Raw genomic sequence first — 20,607 nt, forward strand, 5'->3', positions numbered from 1 at the left:
TAGTATATTTACAATTACTTAACTTATTACAGTAAATATTTGAATAAAAGAAATATTAGACAAATTTGTAATAAATTTTAAATGGTTGTTCAAGGGGAAAACTGATTTTTGTTACCTTCCACATATAAAAAGATATAAAAGTACAATTATAATGACCAAATACTTACATGATATGTATCTTCGTGTGCTATATACCATGAAAGCATCTTCATTGTCAAGGAATGTAACATATCTAGTCTGTATCTAACAAAAACAAAAATTCTAAATCAGTATCAGCTTTAAATAGAGAATATTGATTGTTGCAATTAATTCAAAATTAATATGATTCGTTTTTTATGACAAATCCTAATTTGAAGACAAGTATATAAACAATTTCTATACATTATCATTAAACTTATCTTCATAAGAGTATAAATTTGAATAAAAGAAATTTAAAACCAATTTGTAATCAAATCTAATTTAAGCTGTTGTTCCAGGGAAAACTGATTTTTGTTACCTGCAAACCATATAAACATAGTTTAAGGAACAATTAAAAATACCAAATACTTACATGCTATGTCTCCAGATGAGTGATCAATCTACCATGAAACCATCTTCATTGTCTAGGAGTGTAACATATTTAGGCTGTATCTAAAAATATCAAAATCGAGTCTAAAATGTCATTTCCAGTCTTAGATTATAGTGAGTGCCGCAGTGTTCTCCCAAGGCCCTTAAAGGACGGCGATGTATAATTTTTCACCGTGGTGGTATCGTTCTTACCGCGATGTATAATTTTTCTTCGTGGTGCTAAAATTTTCAGTTAAAAAATCGTAAATCGGTAAAGTTTTAAACGACTTGTTAAATCTTTTCCATGCGGTATAAAATTCCAGGTGAAATTTGACCAGTACAAACCAGTTCAACACAGATTGTTTAAACCACGTGATCGATTTACCTTTATGAGGTTAACCTTTGTTGATTATATTTAATCGATGTAATTAACACTTTTGACATGATTCTTTTGTGTTTTAATTTAGAGATCATAACTTTATGATCAAAGATAACTATTTTAAGGCTTCACTCACCACCTGACAAGTCGGCAAATACTTTGTAAACAAACGGTGTTGACCTGATAGTTGTACACACGACGGTACATATTTTGTACATTATAAAGTTAGCTCAATACTTATATTATAGTTTTATATGTCTCTGATTAAACCATGGCCAAATTTATCTTTAATTATGACATAGTTATTGCATGATATTCCGGTTTCAAACTGTCAACAAGTAATTCAAAGGGGAAGGATCACATGACCCAGTTAGTTCACGTAGAATATTCAAGATTATTTACAATTAACTGCAATCTATTCTATTTTATAAATAAAATGCATGACTGTACCTTCAAACTGGATATATATATCCATATGATCATAAATGAATAACAGAAGTGATCTTGCAATTTTAATCCATAAGCACATGTTAAATCTATTTATATCTACTTCCTGTCATTTAGGCGGGAAAATAGGGAGACTTTGTTGTTGACATTGAATATGCTACTTATAGATCTATAGACCTAAGATAAATTTATAGATTTAGGAATTCTTTTTAAATGGATCATGATTTAGATTTCAGTGCAGTATTAAGTCTGTATCTATGTTTGATTATCACCAAAGACAAGAAAGGTTAATATTTACATGTTCATGAAATCTATGGCAAAATGTTTTAAAATTTATGAAAAATTTCTTTTTATTAAAATTTAAGATAGAAACTGGTTCAAATTATTACACAATTTTGTTCTTGTTAATTTTAAATCTCCTTATGACAGGAATCCTTTCACATACAACAACTTTCTTTCTAGAAACTAGAAAGTTTTTTAAATTGAACATTTTTGTTCTCTTTTGAATCTGGAAACAGTATATCTAACAATTTATATGTTCCTGTTTGAATGATATTTTATTTTTATTGATCATGGATTTTTTAAAAAATTTAATTACTTTAAATTTAGATGAATATTATGTAATGAATCATGTTTTATTTATTTTTAAAAATATTAAAAGTATACAAACTGTTTATTGATCTTTTTAACCAATAATATTCTGTTATAACACAGTACCACAGAATTAAAACTAAACAAGAGACATAAAAACTGCAATAACTAGAAATATAGTGACGCAACGCGACACAACTGATTGTATGAATCATTTCACCAAGCTGTTCACACGCGTTACCCTGGTGCTATCCAAAAATCCTGGGGAGAACACTGTGCCGATTCAAAAAAATATATGGTTTCTATCCACTTTCCGAAATAAGGGAGATAATTTGATACTTCCGGTTTAGAAAAATATAACTTCTTGTATAATATGATAGGTTACTTGACACGGATTCCAAAAATATATGGTTCTATATACTTTTACATTAAATAAGCACAAAAAATAGCTACTTCCGGTTCACACAAGGTCACTTCTGGTTGGCTTTTTCAAGGTCATATGGCTTGCAACCTAATGCAAGAAGTTCTTTGGCTCTATCATTTATAAAAATAAAGTTAATGCTAAGGTCAAAATCTAGAACGTCAAATTTACCTATGCCCTTGACCTATATTTCAAGTTCATAAAGTAAGGACCTCAAATAAAAAAAAACCTAGGTCTCTACTAAATATGGTTAATGAGTAATATCATCATACAACTAGTTTTAAATATGAGAGGGGAAGAAACTTTCATTTTATGTCAACGTACGCGTTCAACCAAAAATCATGTTTTACAACAGTTTGCATATAACAATTTAGTAAAAATATTTTGTCAATATCTTATACGGCCTCTGATAAGAAATAAGCCAAAATAAAAAATTTAGATGACCTTGACCTTTGACCTTGACCTAAATTTTCTTTAAGTTGACCAATGACCTCAAACCAAAACACCCTAGGTCTCTATCACTTATGGTTCACAAGTTACAAATACATATCACTTATTTCAAATACATAAGGGGGAATAACTCTCATATGGAGTCTTCGCAACGCTTCAGTCAAAATGAAACGTAACATCCAGGATATAACGAGTAATTTGAAAAAATAAATTAGTTTCTTCTAAGGTTGCGAAGAATAAGAAATATCAAGAAAAAGTGTTCGGGGAGATAACTCTTACATAGAAAAGTATTCGGTTAAGCGGTGTCAGTTTCAAGAGCGTATAAACTGTTTGATATCATATACCAAATATCTAAGCGACATCTTGCAAAACAACCAAACAGTGAAGGAAAAAAATTAGGTGGAAGAAAAAACAAATTATAATAATCAGAACAAAAGCATTAAGTCTTTTCACGGAAAAGTGGAAAGACTTTACCAGCTTCAAATAGAGACTATTGGCTGTTGCAATCAATTATAAATAAATGTCACTCATATTTTATGTCAAATCCTAAATTGGACTCGAAGTATATTTACAATTACTACGCATTCATGTTAAAATTTACTTCAATAGACTATAAATTTGAACAAAAAAAAAATATGTACACTAATTTGAAATAAAATTTTATTTTAGCTGTTGTTCCAGGGAAAACTAATATTTATTACCCAACACATATAAACAGTCTAAAGTACAATTGTAATGACTAAATACTTACATGTTAAACATCCTAATGTTCCATCTACCATGAAACCATCTACATTGTGTGGGAGTGGAACATATCTGGGCTGTATGTGTTACAAAAGAAAAAATTTAAATTAGCATCAGCTTTAGATAGAGAATATTTAATGGCTGTTGAAAAAATTAAAAAATTAATGTGATTCACGTTTTATGTTAAATCTTAAATTACGGACAATTAATTTACAATTACTCTTTCATTCTTATTAAAATATACCACATTTGAAATTCGAATAAAAGATATTTTAGACCAATTTGTAATAAAATTTTAAGCTATTGTTTCAGTGAAAACAGATTTTTATTGACTTCCAAATATTAACATAGTTTTAAGTACAATTGTAATTACCAAATACTTACATGTTGACTCTTCCTATGTGCCATGAATCCATCTTCTTCTGTCTAGGAGTGCAACATATTTAAGCTGTAAGCTTAACAAAAACTATCACTTAATATCAGCTTGAGAGTCTATTTGCTGTTGCAATTTTTTCAGAATTTAATCTTTTGCATGTTGGACAAGAATATTTATAATTACTATACATTCCACTAAGAATTTATTTCATTAGAGTCTAAATTGTAATGATCAAATACTTACATGTTGACTTGTCTAAGAGTGCAACATATTTAGGCTGTATCTTCAATAAAAATTATCAACTAATATCATCTTTAAATAATTAGAGACTATTTGCTGTTGAAATTTTTCAGAATTTAATCTTATTTTAAATCACTGGAAATAGAAAGAAGCCAATTATGAAAATCTATTTTGGTGCACCAGCCATGAGCCTTGATTATCAAATGTAAACAAATTGGTAAAAAATAGATTAAATACATTAAAATAAAATCTTCTATACACTTTCAATGAACAAACTCATTTATACTCTGGAGAAACTATAACAAGTCTTGGGTCAAAGTCATTCCAATGTTTTAATGCATGAACATTAATCAATGCAACTATCAAAAACATGATTTCATCATAAGACATCATTAAAGAGGTCAATAATGAAAAAGTTCTTTGAATGAGCTAGTTCCAGTGGTCCCTAGTCCCATTCAACTTGGATATTTTGTCACAAGTCTTCAGTCCAGGTGTAGTGTTTGTGCAATATATAGTATCTTAACAGAGTTGAGATGAGTAAAATTATTTTCAATCAAAATATTCTTTACAAGTTTGTAAAAATACATTACATTGTAATATATGGTCTATGATGTAGGATACACCTAGAAGTTAGTGTGCTTATAAGGATCCATGCTGTTACAATGTTTTGTTAAAAGAAATGGCATCCTACATCATAACCAGTTTTCTGAAAAATGAAAAAGTTATCTTTAATTGATGTAAACATGGCTATGGGTAATGTCATATTAGAAAAGTTTAAAATTTCTTCAAGTTATCATTTTAAAGAAATGCTGAAGAAGAAAAAAAAAAATTTCTATCAAAATTTTGTACGAAGAAACAAGATTAAGAAAAGGCATACACATAAAATAACTCATTGAAATAAATGTCTTATATATGCATATGGAAATAAATATAATTAAAAATAATTTAAACTAGTTTTAAATGTTTTATAATGGATATCCCCCATTTGAAACAACTTAACAGAAATAAGACGGGAAAAATATTTATTAAGGCAATTTTGTAATTTTATGCAAAACCAAATCATGAAAATTAAAGTTAGCTGACTTTGGATAAAACAATGATCAATGTTTCACACAAAGTAATAACATCAATGTGATTAGAGTTATCTCCCATTGATCTGGTCTGAACTTCATGAAAACGACTACCATTCACTTTTAAAAAATTTTGTCTTTTCAATAATTTTTTTCGATTCATGGTGATTAAGAACTTGAAATACTGAAGTATTTTTTCTTCAGTTAACACAATAACTTCAGTATCTTGTGATATGAATGGTGCAACAAAAAATTACTCACCATGTATAACTAGACTGTATTCTTACCACACTGTTTGGTTATTGCAGAGATAGCAGCATTACCTTTACATTGCCTACTCTAAACCTTAGGTTGTTCGAATTTTCTGCTAGTTATTGGATTTCTCTAAAATATCAAATTTGAATATATACAAATGTTGGAAAAGAATGGAAACTAAGCTTAATCCTGATTTCAACAATGATTTTGTTTACTAGACCATAAATTTAGATATGATCCAGCTAAACAAATGTAAGTGCAACCTCGACTGAGGGGCAGGGTCAAATAATCGATCTCCATAGAGATGAGATGTGCCAATGCTAATACAACTGCCTACAAAATATAATTGACCTACCACTTGTGGTTCCCAATGGATTGACCTAATCACAAACTAATACATTGTTGATGCCGTCTATGTCTTGCTTTTCAACTCCGTCTATGTCTTGCTTTTCAACTCCGTCAATGTGAGACAATAAAACTTACAAATACTAACATCTGCAAAAGTTCATATCATTTGACTAATGTTAAGGAAAACAGGATAAGACATTCAATGATTTTCAACTAACAATTGTCATCAATGTACAGATGCAAAGAGTTATTCTAAAATGCACACAAAGTTGAGCATGGGAGCACATAGGTCTATGGTTCACTGTAAAAGTGAAAACTTCCTAGCATTCAAACTGTAGGTGTTATCTGGAATAGCTATATACTCATAATGGGATTGACGGAAGGACTGAAAGGGGTAAGACAATTCCCCCCCCCCCCCTTTCAAATCTTCCTTTAATTGAAATCTCAAAGATGTAATTTAAATGCCATATTATATATCAGCTTGGTCTCATAAAGGAACACTGTCAAATCAAGTCATCTTTCCTTTCTGAGAATAAAAATAATAAAACTGTTATCACAGAGATATGTCTCACTTTTTTGTAATTTTAATAATGCAAATGTTGAAATTAAAATAGCAATACAGTAACTTTAACATGTAACTTATGCAAATATTCAAAGTCAATGAACCATGACTGAAGGTACATGGCTAAACAATCTCCATGGAATGAGTTGTGCCAATGCTAATACAACTGCATACCAAATACCATTGACTTATTATAAGTCATTCCCTTTAAACAAACCTAAACACAGACATTAACTTGTAAACTATGTAAAAGTTTAAAAGTCAATGAACCATGATCAGTGGTGGGGCTATATAATCTCCATGGAAACGATACTTGCAAATGCCAATAAATTTGCATACCAAATATCAATGACTTAACATTAGCAGTTCATCTTAAACTGATCTAATCACAAACTAATACATGTAAACTAAGCAAAAGTTTCAAAGTAAATAGACCATGACTGAGGGGGCGGGGCCAAATGTTCTTCATGGAAATGAGATGTGATAATGCTTATACAACTGAACACCAATTAACATTGGCCTACCACTAATGGTTCCGCTTGAACTGACCTAATCACAAACTAAATAAATTAATACATATAAACTTAGAAAATTTTTCAGTCTATAGACCATGACTAAGGGGGTGGAACCGAATAATCTCCATGGAAATGAGATATGCCCATGCTTATACAACTGCATACCAAATATCATTGACCTACCACTAGTGGTTCTCAATAAATTGACCTAATCACAAACTAATACATTTGTACATGTTAACTATGAAAAGTTTCAAAGTCAATAGACCTTGATTGAGGGGGGCTGGGCCAAATAATCATGGTAATGAGATGTGCCAATGCTAATACAACTGCATACCAAATATCATTGACCTACCACTAGTGGTTCACCATGAACTAGACCTAATCACAAACTAATTAAAACATTGTTGACGCCGCCGTTGCCGGAAACAGCATACCTATGTCTCGATTTTGACTCCGTCAAGGCGAGACAAAAATGGATAACTGATTTTCAACCATTTATCAAAATCCAAAGTCCTTAATTTCAGCAAAAATTTGCAGAACGGAATCAAACTTAAACTTGATCTGTAACTCATCATGGTTAACTCGCATACCAAAAATCAACATATAATATCTGAATGTGTTAAGAAAACAACAGGCTCTCAAGAGCCTGAATTGCTCACCTGTAATTTTTTCCTTAAATCTTCTCATCAATGATGGGGCACCTATGGCAAAACTTAGGCTGAGTGCACACAATCTTGAAATTGAAAGAGGCAGGTACCTGCGAGTTAACAGAAGAAAGGTTGTGCAAATTATGTCATAATAATAATATAGAAGACGAAAAACATTTAATCTTGCACTGTACAAAATATGAATCACAAAGAAATGTACTTATAAATATCAAAATTGTCCAATTTTAAAAATTATGACAAACAATCCAAAACTGAGGATGAATATATATCAAACTACTACTTAATAGCAAGTGTAGAAAAACACTTAGATTAATATCTTTTATTAATCAATCATTTGAATTAAGGAAAAATGTCCTGACAAATGAGTAATATGAACATTATGAAGCTATAACATACATTCAATGTATGTATGTCATTTAGCCTATTCTACATTAACCTATGTATATTTATATATATATATAACTGCAAATTTCATTGTTCGAAATGTGCCTATTAATATGCTATATAGTATTGCTTACTTGCTACATCACTACTATTTGTATACTAGTACGTTGTATGGGCTGTTGCCAATTATTGTAATTGAGTTTGTGCCAATAAAATATTTGTATTTGTATCTGTATTATTTTTCATTTTCAATATATATTAATGAGTGGCTAAGAAATGCCATTTAAATGTTCTTAGCATCTTAAAAGCAAACAAAAATCATTTTACCCCTATGTTCCATTATAGCCATAGTGGCTATGTTTCTCGACATACAAGGAAATAAAATACAAAATTCATACTAGATACTCCGAAACTCATTTAGCCCAAGTTTGTCTGAAATTGATTCAGCAGTTTCAAATGAGAAGATTTTTTTAAAGTAAGCAAACTAGATAAACAAATTGTGAAAAATTGTCTTTAAAGGGCAATAACTCCTTAGGAGGACTATTGACAATTTTGGTCTTATAAACTTATTTGTAGATCTTACTTCACTGAACATTTTTGCTGTTTACAGTTTATCTTTATCTACAATAATATTCAAGATAACCGAAAACTACAAAATGTCCTTAAAATCATCAATTCAGGGGCAATAACCTAACAAGAGTGCACACGCTGAAATGTCTCGCCTTCTTTACTAATCATTGATATTATGTTGATAGTCCTAAATATAAAGCTTTATTACAACTGTCACATAAACTTAACATTAACCAAGTAAACTAAACATTAACCAATGAACCATGAAAATGAGGTCAAGGTCAGATGAACCATGCTAGGCAGGCATGAACAGCTAACAATTCTTCCATACAACAAATATAGTTGACCTATTGCTTATAGTTTAAGAAAAACAGACCAAAACACAAAAACTTAACACTGAGCAATGAACCTTGAAAATGAGGTCAAGGTCAAATAAAACCTGCGTGACTGACATATAGATCATAAAATATTTCCATACACCAAATATAGTTGAACTTTTGCATATAGTAATAGAAAAAAAAACCAAAACTCAAAAACTTAACTTTGACCACTCATCCATGAAAATGAGGTCAAGGTCAGATGACACCTGCCAGCTAGACATGTACACCTTACAATCATTCCTTACACCAAATAAAGTAGACCTATTGCATACAGTATAAGAAAAACAGACCAAAACACAAAAACTTAACACTGAGCAATGAACCTTGAAAATGAGGTCAAGGTCAAATAAAACCTGTGTGACTGACATATAGATCATAAAATATTTCCATACACCAAATATAGTTGAACTATTGCATATAGTATTAGAAAAAAAGACCAAAACTCAAAAACTTAACTTTGACCACTGAACCATGAAAATGAGATCAAGGTCAGATGACACCTGCCAGCTAGACATGTACACCTTACAATCATTCCATACACCATTTATAGTTGACCTATTGCATATAGTATTAGAAAAAAAGACCAAAACTCAAAAACTTAACTTTGACCACTGAACCATGAAAATGAGGTCAAGGTCACATGACACCTACCAGTTGGACATGTACACCTTACAATCATTCCATATACCAAATATAGTAGACCTACTGCTTATAGTATCTGATATATGGACTTGACCACGAAAACTTAACCTGGTTCACTGATCCATGAAATGAGGTCGAGGTCAAATGAAAATTGTCTGACGGGCATGAGGACCTTGCAAGGTACGCACATACTAAATATAGTTATCCTATTACTCATAATAAGAAAGAAATTAACATTACAAAAAATGTTGACCTTTTTTTCAAGTAGTCACTGAACCATGAAAATGAGGTCAAGGACATTGGACATATGACAGACGGAAACTTCGTAACATAAGGCATCTATATACAAAGTATGAAGCATCCAGGTCATCTAGCATCTAAAATATAAACTTTTAAGAAGTTAGCTAACGCCGCAGCCGCCGGATCACTATCCCTGTGTCGAGCTTTCTGCGACAAAAGTCGCAGGCTCGACAAAAACCGGATACCCGATTTGGCTGATAATTTCAGGACAGGTGGAACGGGGACCCAGTTATTTGCCCCATTGAAACGCATTGAAAATCATAGTTAATAAATGGGGTGCTATTCGATTAATAATTTTGATAGCCACCTTGGGACTTCTGGTTCATGTTAGGCATTTGTTTTGAAGTTTCTAAGTACAATCTCAGTGCCTCATCATGACTGGCATTCCGTTGCAAAATTTTGTTTTGATTGACAACAGCTAGGGTCAGTCCGTCGACTTTCGGGGAAATTTTACTTTGCCATGGTATTTTGACCCATCCCCCCTTTTGCCATGGTATATTGAACCCCCTACTATAGACCTTTAGTTTCAAAAGTTCTGGCAATTCTAACTCTTGTACATAGTAATAATACTCGAATATGTAGTTTGTATGTAATTAACTTGCTTAAGAAAAGAAATTTTGAAAATTTTACTTTGATATGGTATTTTGACCCCAACCCCCCCTGCCATGGTATATTGAACCCCCTACTATAGACCTTAAGTTTGAAAAGTTCTGGCAATTCTAACTCTTGTATATAGTTATAATACTACAATATGTAGTTTGTATGTATTTAAATTGCTGGAAAAGATATTTTGGAAATTTTACTTTGCCATGGTTTTTTGACCCCCCTGTCATGGTTTATTGAACCCCTACAGTACTCTAGACCTTTAATTTCAAAAATTCTAGCAATTCTAACTCTTGTATATAGTTATGATACTACAATAAGAAGTTTGTATGTAATTCATTTACTTGAAAAGATGTTTTCAAAATTTTATTTAGCCATGGTATTTTGACAACCCTGCCATGTTATATTGACCCCCCCCCCCCCACTTTTACACCTTTAATTTCAAAAATTCAAGCAATTCTAACTCTTGTATATAGTTATAATACTCCAATAAGTAGTTTGTTTGTATTTAACTTGCTGGAAAAGATGTTTTGAAAATTTTATTTAGCCATGGTATTTTGACCCCCTGCCATGGTATATTGAACCCCCTCCTTTTTACACCTTTTAATTTCAAATAATTAAAGCCTTCAAGCTACAAGGTCTAGTAATAATGCTTCAATAAGTATTTTGAATGAAATTTTGTTGGTAAAGACTTCAGAGCACTTAGCTTATATACCAAACAAAGATATTTCTTTTAACCAATCATGGAAAATTGACCTCCCCTTGTATGAATGATTTTTAATCTATGATAAGCTTTAGAATAATGTATAATGTTCTAATAATCATCTAGAATGAAAAAATTCGTAAGGGTTCTGCGGAACCCAGTGTCTCGCCTACTTTTACTCTTAGTCGACAAAAATGGGGAAAAATTATTAAAAAATTTTAAAATTGTAAGAAGTTCTGTTCAAGTTTGGTAAAAATCCAAGAAGGTTTATGAATCTAATAAATGTTTTCAAAATTTTAACTGCAGACTGTACGCAATGTTAACTGGAATAAAACTAAGTCCATTTATAAGTAATATACGGAAAACAGGAAATAAATTTTTACAAAATTTTTCTTCTAGATACTAGCTTTTGATCATAAACAAGCTTCTGTCCAAGTGTGGTACAAGTCCAGGATAGTTTAAGAAAGTTATGAAAATTTGAAAAACTTTTAACCACGTAGTGAATGTTATGTTAACTGGCAGAAAAATTAAGTCCATATATGAGTAAAATACGGATAAACAGGATTTTTTTTTTAACAAAATTTCCATCTGGATACTATCTTATGATTATAAACAAGCTTCTGTCCAAGTTTGGTACAAATCTAAGATAGTTTAAGAAGGTTATTAAAATTTCAAAAACTTTAACCACAGAGTGAATATTTGTGGCCGCCGACGGAATGTAGGATTGCTATGTCTCACTTTTGCGATAAAAGTAGCAGGCTTAACAAAAAAACAGAGGGGTTCAATTTACCATGTAAATTTCATGCCATATAAAATTGAAATAGAAAAAGGAAGTCCCTGTAAACTGGGGTTAAAATGATGGGGGTCGCACCGATATTCTGACACCCCATTAGCCCTACACCCCATTGGTCCAACACCCCATTAGTCCGACACCCAACTGGTCCGACACCCCATTAGTCTGATGCCCCACAAAGGTTAATTACTGCTGTAATAGAAAATCTACTTTGTAGAATCGTTAACGTGGCATTTAAACTACTCTTTCTTATAAGTATATCACAGAAACAGATAGGGGGCCTCGGTGGCCAAGTGGTCTAAGTAGTTACTACTGTAATCACTAGCCAGTCAACACCAGAGCTCCAGATAAGCTGCGTATTTGCCTGATCACACAATATAAACTGTTATCACAGAGATATGTCTCGCCTTTTTGTAATTTTGATAATGCAAATGTTGAAATTAAAATAGCAATACTTTAACATGTAAGTAATGCAAATATTCAAAGTCGATGAACCATGACTGAAGGTACATGGCTAAACAATCTCCATGGAATGAGATGTGCCAATGCTAATACAACTGCATACCAAATACCATTGACTTATTATAAGTCATTCCCTTTAAACAAACCTAAACACAAACATTAACTTGTAAACTATGTAAAAGTTTAAAAGTCAATGAACCATGATCAGGGGTGGGGCTATATAATCTCCATGGAAACGATACTTGCAAATGCCAATAAATTTGCATACCAAATATCATTGACTTAACATTAGCAGTTCATCTTTAACTGATCTAATCACAAACTAATACATGTAAACTAAGCAAAAGTTTCAAAGTCAATAGACCATGACTGAGGGGGCAGGGCCAAATATTCTCCGTGGAAATGAGATGTGCTAATGCTTATACAACTGAACACCAATTAACATTGGCCTACCACTAATGGTTCCCCTTGAACTGACCTAATCACAAACTAATACATGTTAACTTAGCAAAATTTTCAAAGTCTATAGACCATGACTAAGGGGGCAGAGCCAAATAATCTCCATGGAAATGAGATGTGCCAATGCTTATACAACTGCATACCAAATATCATTGACCTACACCTAGTGGTTCCCCATAAATTGACCTAATCACAAACTAATACATGTAAACTATGAAAAGTTTCAAAGTCAATAGACCTTGACTGAGGGGGTGGGGCCAAATAATCTCCAAGGTAATGAGATGTGCCAATGCTAATACAACTGCATACCAAATATCATTGACCTACCACAAGTGGTTCACCATGAACTAGACCTAATCACAAACTAATACATTGTTGACGCCGTCGCCGGAAACAGCATACCTATGTCTCGCTTTTTGACTCCGTCAAGGCGAGACAAAAAATAATTAAAAACCCAATGCAATTGCCAATTGCAGGGTTCAGTAACCCAATTAATTCAAAGGAAAACCCAATTATATGCCAAAAACATGGGTTCTTAACACTTCTATTTGGTATCGTTTGCGTTATTTACCCTTTCTTGATTACAGTCGGCACATAAACCTATTTTTATAATATTTATAATTGGAAATGTCCTTTCGTTCTAAAAATAGAGCCCTGCATCAAGTAGCTGTAATGGGTCCCTGTTGGAATTTTCCGTTGCTCAAAAGGTACACGTGTTTATGAAAACATTTTGATCTTCTCAGCGTTGATCCAATTAGCGTGCGACATGCTGTCATATTTTTTCTAATTGCTCGGGATTTATCATAACATACAAAGAATTAAAACAAAAGTAAATGTCCGGTAAAAATATTGAATAGAAGCATGTTTTCGGCTTCTTTTTGATAGCTGAGGGAAAGTTATGATGATAAGACTCAGCTAGTGATTTTAGGAAGCGGCCATTGAACGCACGGGCGTGTTTGCGTACCATAACGAGAACATTGCTAGAGCGATAAATACGGGGTTCCGTCAAAAACGAAATCAGTTGGAAAAAGTGAAAGGCGAAATCAATTATGACATGATATGTAGTTTGAAAGCATCGGAAACCAAAAGTTCTGATAAGGGACAACTTAACCCAGATTTATGTAAATAGAATTAAACGAAAACAGTTTATATATTATTTTTTTCATTTTAGTTGATGAGTGAATACACATATCCGTTTTTTACGTCAATGCAGCTTGACACTTTCTTTGTTTTGGTCTAATTGTTCTAGATGTTTAAGATAGTTGTCTTATTGGCAAGTGCAGTATAATTTAACATTGTCATTTATTTACTTGATGTTGCAGAATTATTTGTAAATTTAAGTTGAATGTGGTCTCCGTCATTATAAACCACCCTATAAACCTCAAGGTTTTGGGGTATATCTTAAATCTGGGAACTACTTATTATTTTTATTAAAAAGTAGATCTGGCAAATAGATGAAAGGACTGGCAAAACTTTCTTACAGTACCTAAATTTCACATATATTACACAAAAATCTAAACACTTAGCCACACCTACCCCAACTATAATTAAACTGTAGGGTGATCATATGGGATCTAGAAAGGCAATAAGTTCCTGTCCAACTAGTGACACCAGCTGCAGTTTACATGAGTTTTGAGAAAATACAAAACTGACAGAACGTTTTAAACGGGACACAAATTAAATGTACAATTGCTTGTCAGTGAATAAACCAAATAAAACAGCTAGCACATATTCTACAAAGAAAGAAACACATTTGGGGTTGATATAATGTGATTATAACATGCCTAAATATTCAATATTGTGTTGATGAAAAAACCCAATACATTAAGGAGCTTGGTGGTGAAAAACCCAATTTGATATTTGCTTGAGGGGTGAATTGGAATTGATAATGCAATTAAAAAACTTTATCACCCAATTACATAAAAAAATGGTGGGTAAAAACCCCAATTTGTGAATTCTTATCTGGAGCTCTGCAACACTGAGGTTGTGAGTTCGAACCCCGCTCGTGCAGGTGCACTCGACGCCAATCTGAATTGACTAGGATTGTCAGTTTTCCTATCGAAGGTCATGGTTTTCTCCGGCTTCCTCCACCAATAAAAACAGGCCGCCACGAAATAGCCCAAAAGGGGTGCTTAAAAGTGGCGTTAAAACACCAAAAATCAAAATCAAATCAGAAACATATAATACCATACCACACATTTGGTATTAAAGAAATACCATGACCATATGCATACGAAGCAATCAAGAACCTTGCAAGTTTTGGTTAATTAATACAAGGTGTGTTTTATATGGGAACAAATGCTACAATGTACTAAAAAGGAAATGTAAAGATCAGTTATCAGCAGTGCAGTCTCTCATCCTAAAGAATATGAGGTTCATGTGATTTAGTCTCAGAAGCTGTCCAAACTGATAAAAGTGTCATTTTACCAAAGATCGAGGTACTATAATTTCCAAGCATTATTATTTCCATTCATCTTCACTGTACAAGAACTTAAGGTATGAAAACTTTCAAAACTGGGAGCTGCCAAATTGCTAATTGATAATAGATTCGAAAATTAGCAAGTTTAAAAGTTTGTTTGCAACATCGATAGAATTGTTCAATTGGTGATAATTGTTTCTATATAAAAAAAAGACTTTATTGAGGTCGAAACTTCGATAAAACGGATGAAATGTGCTGTACGTCATTATGAACTCATTGTTGAAGGCCGTACAGTGACCTATACATGTAGTTGTTAATTTCTGTGTCATTTGGTCTCTTGTGGAGAGTTAATTGTCTCATTGGAAATCATACCACATCTTCTTTTTTATATATATTGTATTGAATAGTCATGAAACATTTGCCACTGGACATTAAACAAATAAATACCAATCATGTACAAATAGCCAAGTGCATGACGTACTGTTTACATAAGCGATATTATTTGTAATTGCATATTCATAAAACAACAAACCTAGTTATTGCATTCGTGTTCTTTGTTGCCTCTTTAAAAACAACTTATCGGTGGTCTTTTAAACAGCACAAGCAATCATGCGACGATAAAAATAACTCTAGCAACCCACACCACTTCACTTGACATCGACACAGGAATGTACCAGTTTTCATTATTGCTATTTACCAGCACGTTTTTTGTTGCTGTGAACTCATATAATCAATTCCTTACAGAGAAGGTGCCAAACTTTACAAAGTTCTATTTGGTTTACCAGTTTTCCCACTGTCTTAAGAGTTCACGGAATTAATTTTAAATAAATCACTCTTCAATTAAGTACAAACATTGTTGCATAAAGAAAAAGTAAACTATGTTCTTATCAAAAGAATTATGTACATTCAGAACCAAGCATCACACATACAATCGTGTATAAAGCAGTAAAGCCTAATTGGAGCCTTAACTTAATTCTCTGCTTTGGGAGAGATACACAGCTGCATATCTTCATCTATACTATTAAACGAGAAGACTTCATTTTGTGTGTCGCTTATTCTCTTCCTTCCACAATAAATTAATCATCATGCCTCTGTGTCCTATAGGTACCAAAACCGTACCATGCATAGTCGCATTTATCATCCATTCTTATGATTATTCAGATTGAGTTATTTTGGGAGAAAAACGGAAACGAAAAGGCATCCGGATGTTGTTTCCGTCATCAGACTGACTTTTAAGTCATATATAAGATTTCCGGTTTTAAACTTTCACATGATTTTCATAAGAACTTGGAGAGAGGACACTTATTTTCGTGTTTATCGACATGTATACTATGATATATAAAGACTCTCTACATGTATATAATTATAGCAGTGATCGCTGTGGAGAAGAAACTTAGAATTGATATATAGTTAAAACAGAGACATTATACTGTCACATATAATATATATATTGAATTATATGTCTCTGGTTAAAAGCAAATACACTTTATTCATAATATACGTATGTTCATAGTATACAGCGGGCTTCAGATCACAATTAATTCCCTTTGTTCCTGGTCTTGGAATATAGTTCCCAATTATGATATGGGGTAATGCTTCCTATGTATTCTGTCTACTGTTTTCTTTGAAATGTTTACTATTTAAGGGGTCATATCAGTTGCATATATAAATAAGTAAATAGTTATCAAAGGTACCAGGATTATAATTTAATACGCCAGACGCGCGTTTCGTCTACATAAGACTCATCAGTGACGCTCAGATCAAAAAATTTATAAAGCCAAACAAGTACAAAGTTGAAGAGCATTGAGGACCTAAAATTCCAAAAAGTTGTGCCAAATACGGCTAAGGTAATCCATAGATGTAATATTACATGATGTCATCTATGGGTAATCTTTTCCTGGGATAAACATGTGGAAAAAATTTATTGTTGAAAGTGAAATTAGTGATTTGGCCAAAATGAAAGTAGGGTAGAAATTAGCCTTAGTCATTTATTCAAGATTCAAATCCTACCATTGGCAAGTTAATAGCTAGTGCTCTCAAAGAAAAAAGCACTGATGGAGTGTCCTAGAAGCATATTTTATTCGAATAATAATGGTCTAAAAGCAGTTCTATTTATTTCATGTTTGAAGCGGTGCAATTTAACTTGACTTTTACCAAAAAATGCATTGTAGCAAAGGGGAAGAATAATTGTGGTCTGAGACCATAACAGCGAAAATAATGGAATTTAACAGAAAGGAAACAAATAACGGACTTTTGAAAAAAGGCAGAGGGCTTTTGATACCTTTTCTGAAATTCTCCCGACATAAAATCTTTATAAAAATTCATCCTACAACAATTTACATACTTTAAACCAAGCTCTAAATCCCTGCAATTTCGCGGGTGTGTTCTAGTGTTAATAATTTGACAAAACTTCACAAAGTATATTTAGTTTAACAAAATGTTCACTACAGTTAGATTGATAGTCATGTTTTAGTCACACAAGACATGAGGTCCGCGTCTCTACCATTCTACATGTATGTGTTGTCCGGGTAAATATAACCCACTATTTTCACCAATGCATGTCTACCTACCTATTTTATATAAATTGCATTAACTGTTCTTAGTCATTTGATGGACAAAGCCAATTGAGTTTTAATATATATTTATATATAATGCACCTAATGATGAAGTGGGAATAGGAATATGGTCACTTTGGTCTTCTTCCGAAAGTTTGGCGTCGGTTTGGCTGTGCAGGATGTTTAATTTTCAACAATTGACAAAGTGGGGACGTCAAGTTTAAAGAGAGTGCCACTCTCTCTGCAGGTTAAGAATTATTTTGAGGACTCTTAAGGAAAACTAGTTTTAATAATGGGATTATCCTCTTGAAATAAAGATTATTTATTTATTTAAACATCAATCAATCAATTACTTTGAGGACTCTTAAGGAAGATTAGTTTTAATAATGGGATTATCCTCTTGAAATAAAGATTATTTATTTATTTATTTAAAAATCAATTATTATGTTAAATGAGCATGTCACCGGGCCTTTTAATTTAAAAAGATATAAGATATTCATGATATTGAACAATTATTCTGTGTCCAAACAATGGGGTGTCGGACTAGTGGGGCGTCGGACTATTGGGGTGTCGGACCAATGGGGCGTCGGAATAATGGCCCTTTTTTAACACCAGAAAACTGGGGTGATCCCTGAAAACAGGGAATACCCCACTTTTCCTGACGAGCCCAACCTGATGAAGGATTAATTATGTGCAGAGAGCATTGGCACTCTACATGAGGCATCAAATCATTGAAATATAATGTCCATATTCTGACTAAATGGCTGGGTACTTGTACATTTGACACAGTCAAACCGATGCCCCACTTTTGGCAAGTGTTTAACTCCCGGGTGAAAAAGCGAGAGAAGCTCTACTGAGATAGTCGAGTTTGGCACACCCTATTAGATAAAACAATTTTCTTTTCTATGGCATGTTATTTCAAATCGTTTTACACATTCATACCGGTCTACTCGAATCGAGAATCAGCCGAGTTCAGTCAATTCTTTGGTCAAACCAGAGACTTAATATAATAGGTAAAGATGCATGTTGAATGATGAAATCTTCTCTTATCTTTATTCACAAATGTATTTTTTATAAAGTGGTTACAAGTTTTCGATAGTCACCAAACTAAACTTGACATTCCGATACTGTGCCACACTTAAAACTTGATATTCATACTGCGTAACATATAAACTGTAGACATATGTTATTTATAAAGAAAGAATAAAACCTACCTTATAGATGAAATTTTCAAAAAAAACAATGTAATGTGTGTGAACAGCCGTTCAGTGTAACGTGTTTGCTAGAACATCAAAATGGATTCACCCGCAAGAAAACAATAGAAAATCCCGCCAATAGTAGCCAATGAAAAACAGAATGCATGTGGTGCAATGAACCGTGGAGGAAGGGGGTTTACCTTAATCTAATTAATTTATTTAATTGGCAAAAAAAATAAAAAATAGAGAAAAATGGGCAAACATAATAAAGAATAGAAGATAATCATGATAATGGAGTGCTAAAATATAAACTGAATAATTGGAAAAATTGGGAAAATTAAAGAATTGGATAAAAATATACCGATTACAGAAAACAGAGACATATAATATTGTATTATATGTCTCTGCAGAAAAGAACACGAATAACTGCAAAAATTAAAAAATTGGGTAAAAATATACTGATTACAGAAAAGAGAAAGTCCAGAATACAGTTATCAAGTAATTATAGTTTTAAAGATAAAGAATAATGAGCGAATGATTAAAAATGAGCGAAGAATACAAAATGAAGGACCCAGCTTATTCAGTGGCGGATCAGGAAATTTTCATAAGGGGAGCCCACTGACTGCCTAAGAGGAGGCCGGTCCAGTCATGCTTCCTTATATAGTCAACCAAATTTTTCTAACAAAAGGAGGGGGCCCGCTCGGAGTCCTCCTCTAAGTCCGTCCCTGTTATATATACCCTTGTAAAGGCTACTTTTTACAGTAAAACAAAAATTATCAAAAACACGAGATTAATATTGGAGAAGTGCTTCGAAATATAAATTTACACCATTTTTTGTTTACTAGAATAGACTGATTTTTTTTTTCTTTCATTACCACTGTTTATTAGATTTCGGTTGATTTTATATGGGCTTCTGTCGGAGTTACCGCCGTAAATTATAAAGAATCGAATGGAGCATGTATTTAGTTGCTCCGTCCTTGGAATACTTCAAAAAACCTATTATGAGCCAAGTGCAACCTCTGATAAAAAAAATAGTTGAACTTTTTATAAGGCAAGGAGAAAGAATATATTTTGTCCGCAGCAACACCAAAAATTTCACCAAAAAGAAGTTTCATAAAGAAAAAAACAGTTATAGCGTTTGTTGAACTTTTATATTTCATCACAGGGTTGTCAAAAGAAACAAATACTTAGTGTTCAAGTGTAACAGATAAATTAGTCCTAATAAATGTGTCTGGGCGGACAAATATTACCATTATAAAATGTCCATGGTTAAAGAATTTACTAGTATATTTAGTCGCGAGTCCGATGTCAGTAATTTATGTCCCAGACACATTTTCCTAAGAATTCATGTTCAGGTCATCAATATTTCAAGGTAAAAACGTCCATGTCCTTTATTTTACCCAGAAAATGTGAAATTAAATAAATCATTCACATGTTCACAATGGAGTTTTTAATTCTTATGTTTTTATGTTCTGTAACAGTTGTGCGACTTCGTCAAAAAGATCTCCCAATTACCCCAGCCAATT

The 20,607-nt window shown here is 32.5% G+C and overlaps 1 long non-coding RNA gene across 1 annotated transcript; it reads right to left on the reverse strand.

Moving 5' to 3' along the window:
- Nucleotides 1-5,415: 5,415 nt before the first annotated feature.
- On the reverse strand, nucleotides 5,416-19,320 carry LOC127738854 (uncharacterized). The gene is made up of 3 exons (XR_008000193.1): nucleotides 19,100-19,320; nucleotides 7,607-7,704; nucleotides 5,416-5,648 (listed from the first exon to the last, which is right to left on the reverse strand). It is a non-coding gene; the product is annotated as an uncharacterized LOC127738854 (long non-coding RNA).
- Between the last annotated feature and the right edge of the window lie 1,287 nt (nucleotides 19,321-20,607).

Source organism: Mytilus californianus, unplaced genomic scaffold (genome assembly GCF_021869535.1).
Source record: "Mytilus californianus isolate M0D057914Y unplaced genomic scaffold, xbMytCali1.0.p SCAF_4, whole genome shotgun sequence".
In the NCBI taxonomy this organism is placed as follows: Eukaryota; Metazoa; Mollusca; class Bivalvia; order Mytilida; family Mytilidae; genus Mytilus; species Mytilus californianus.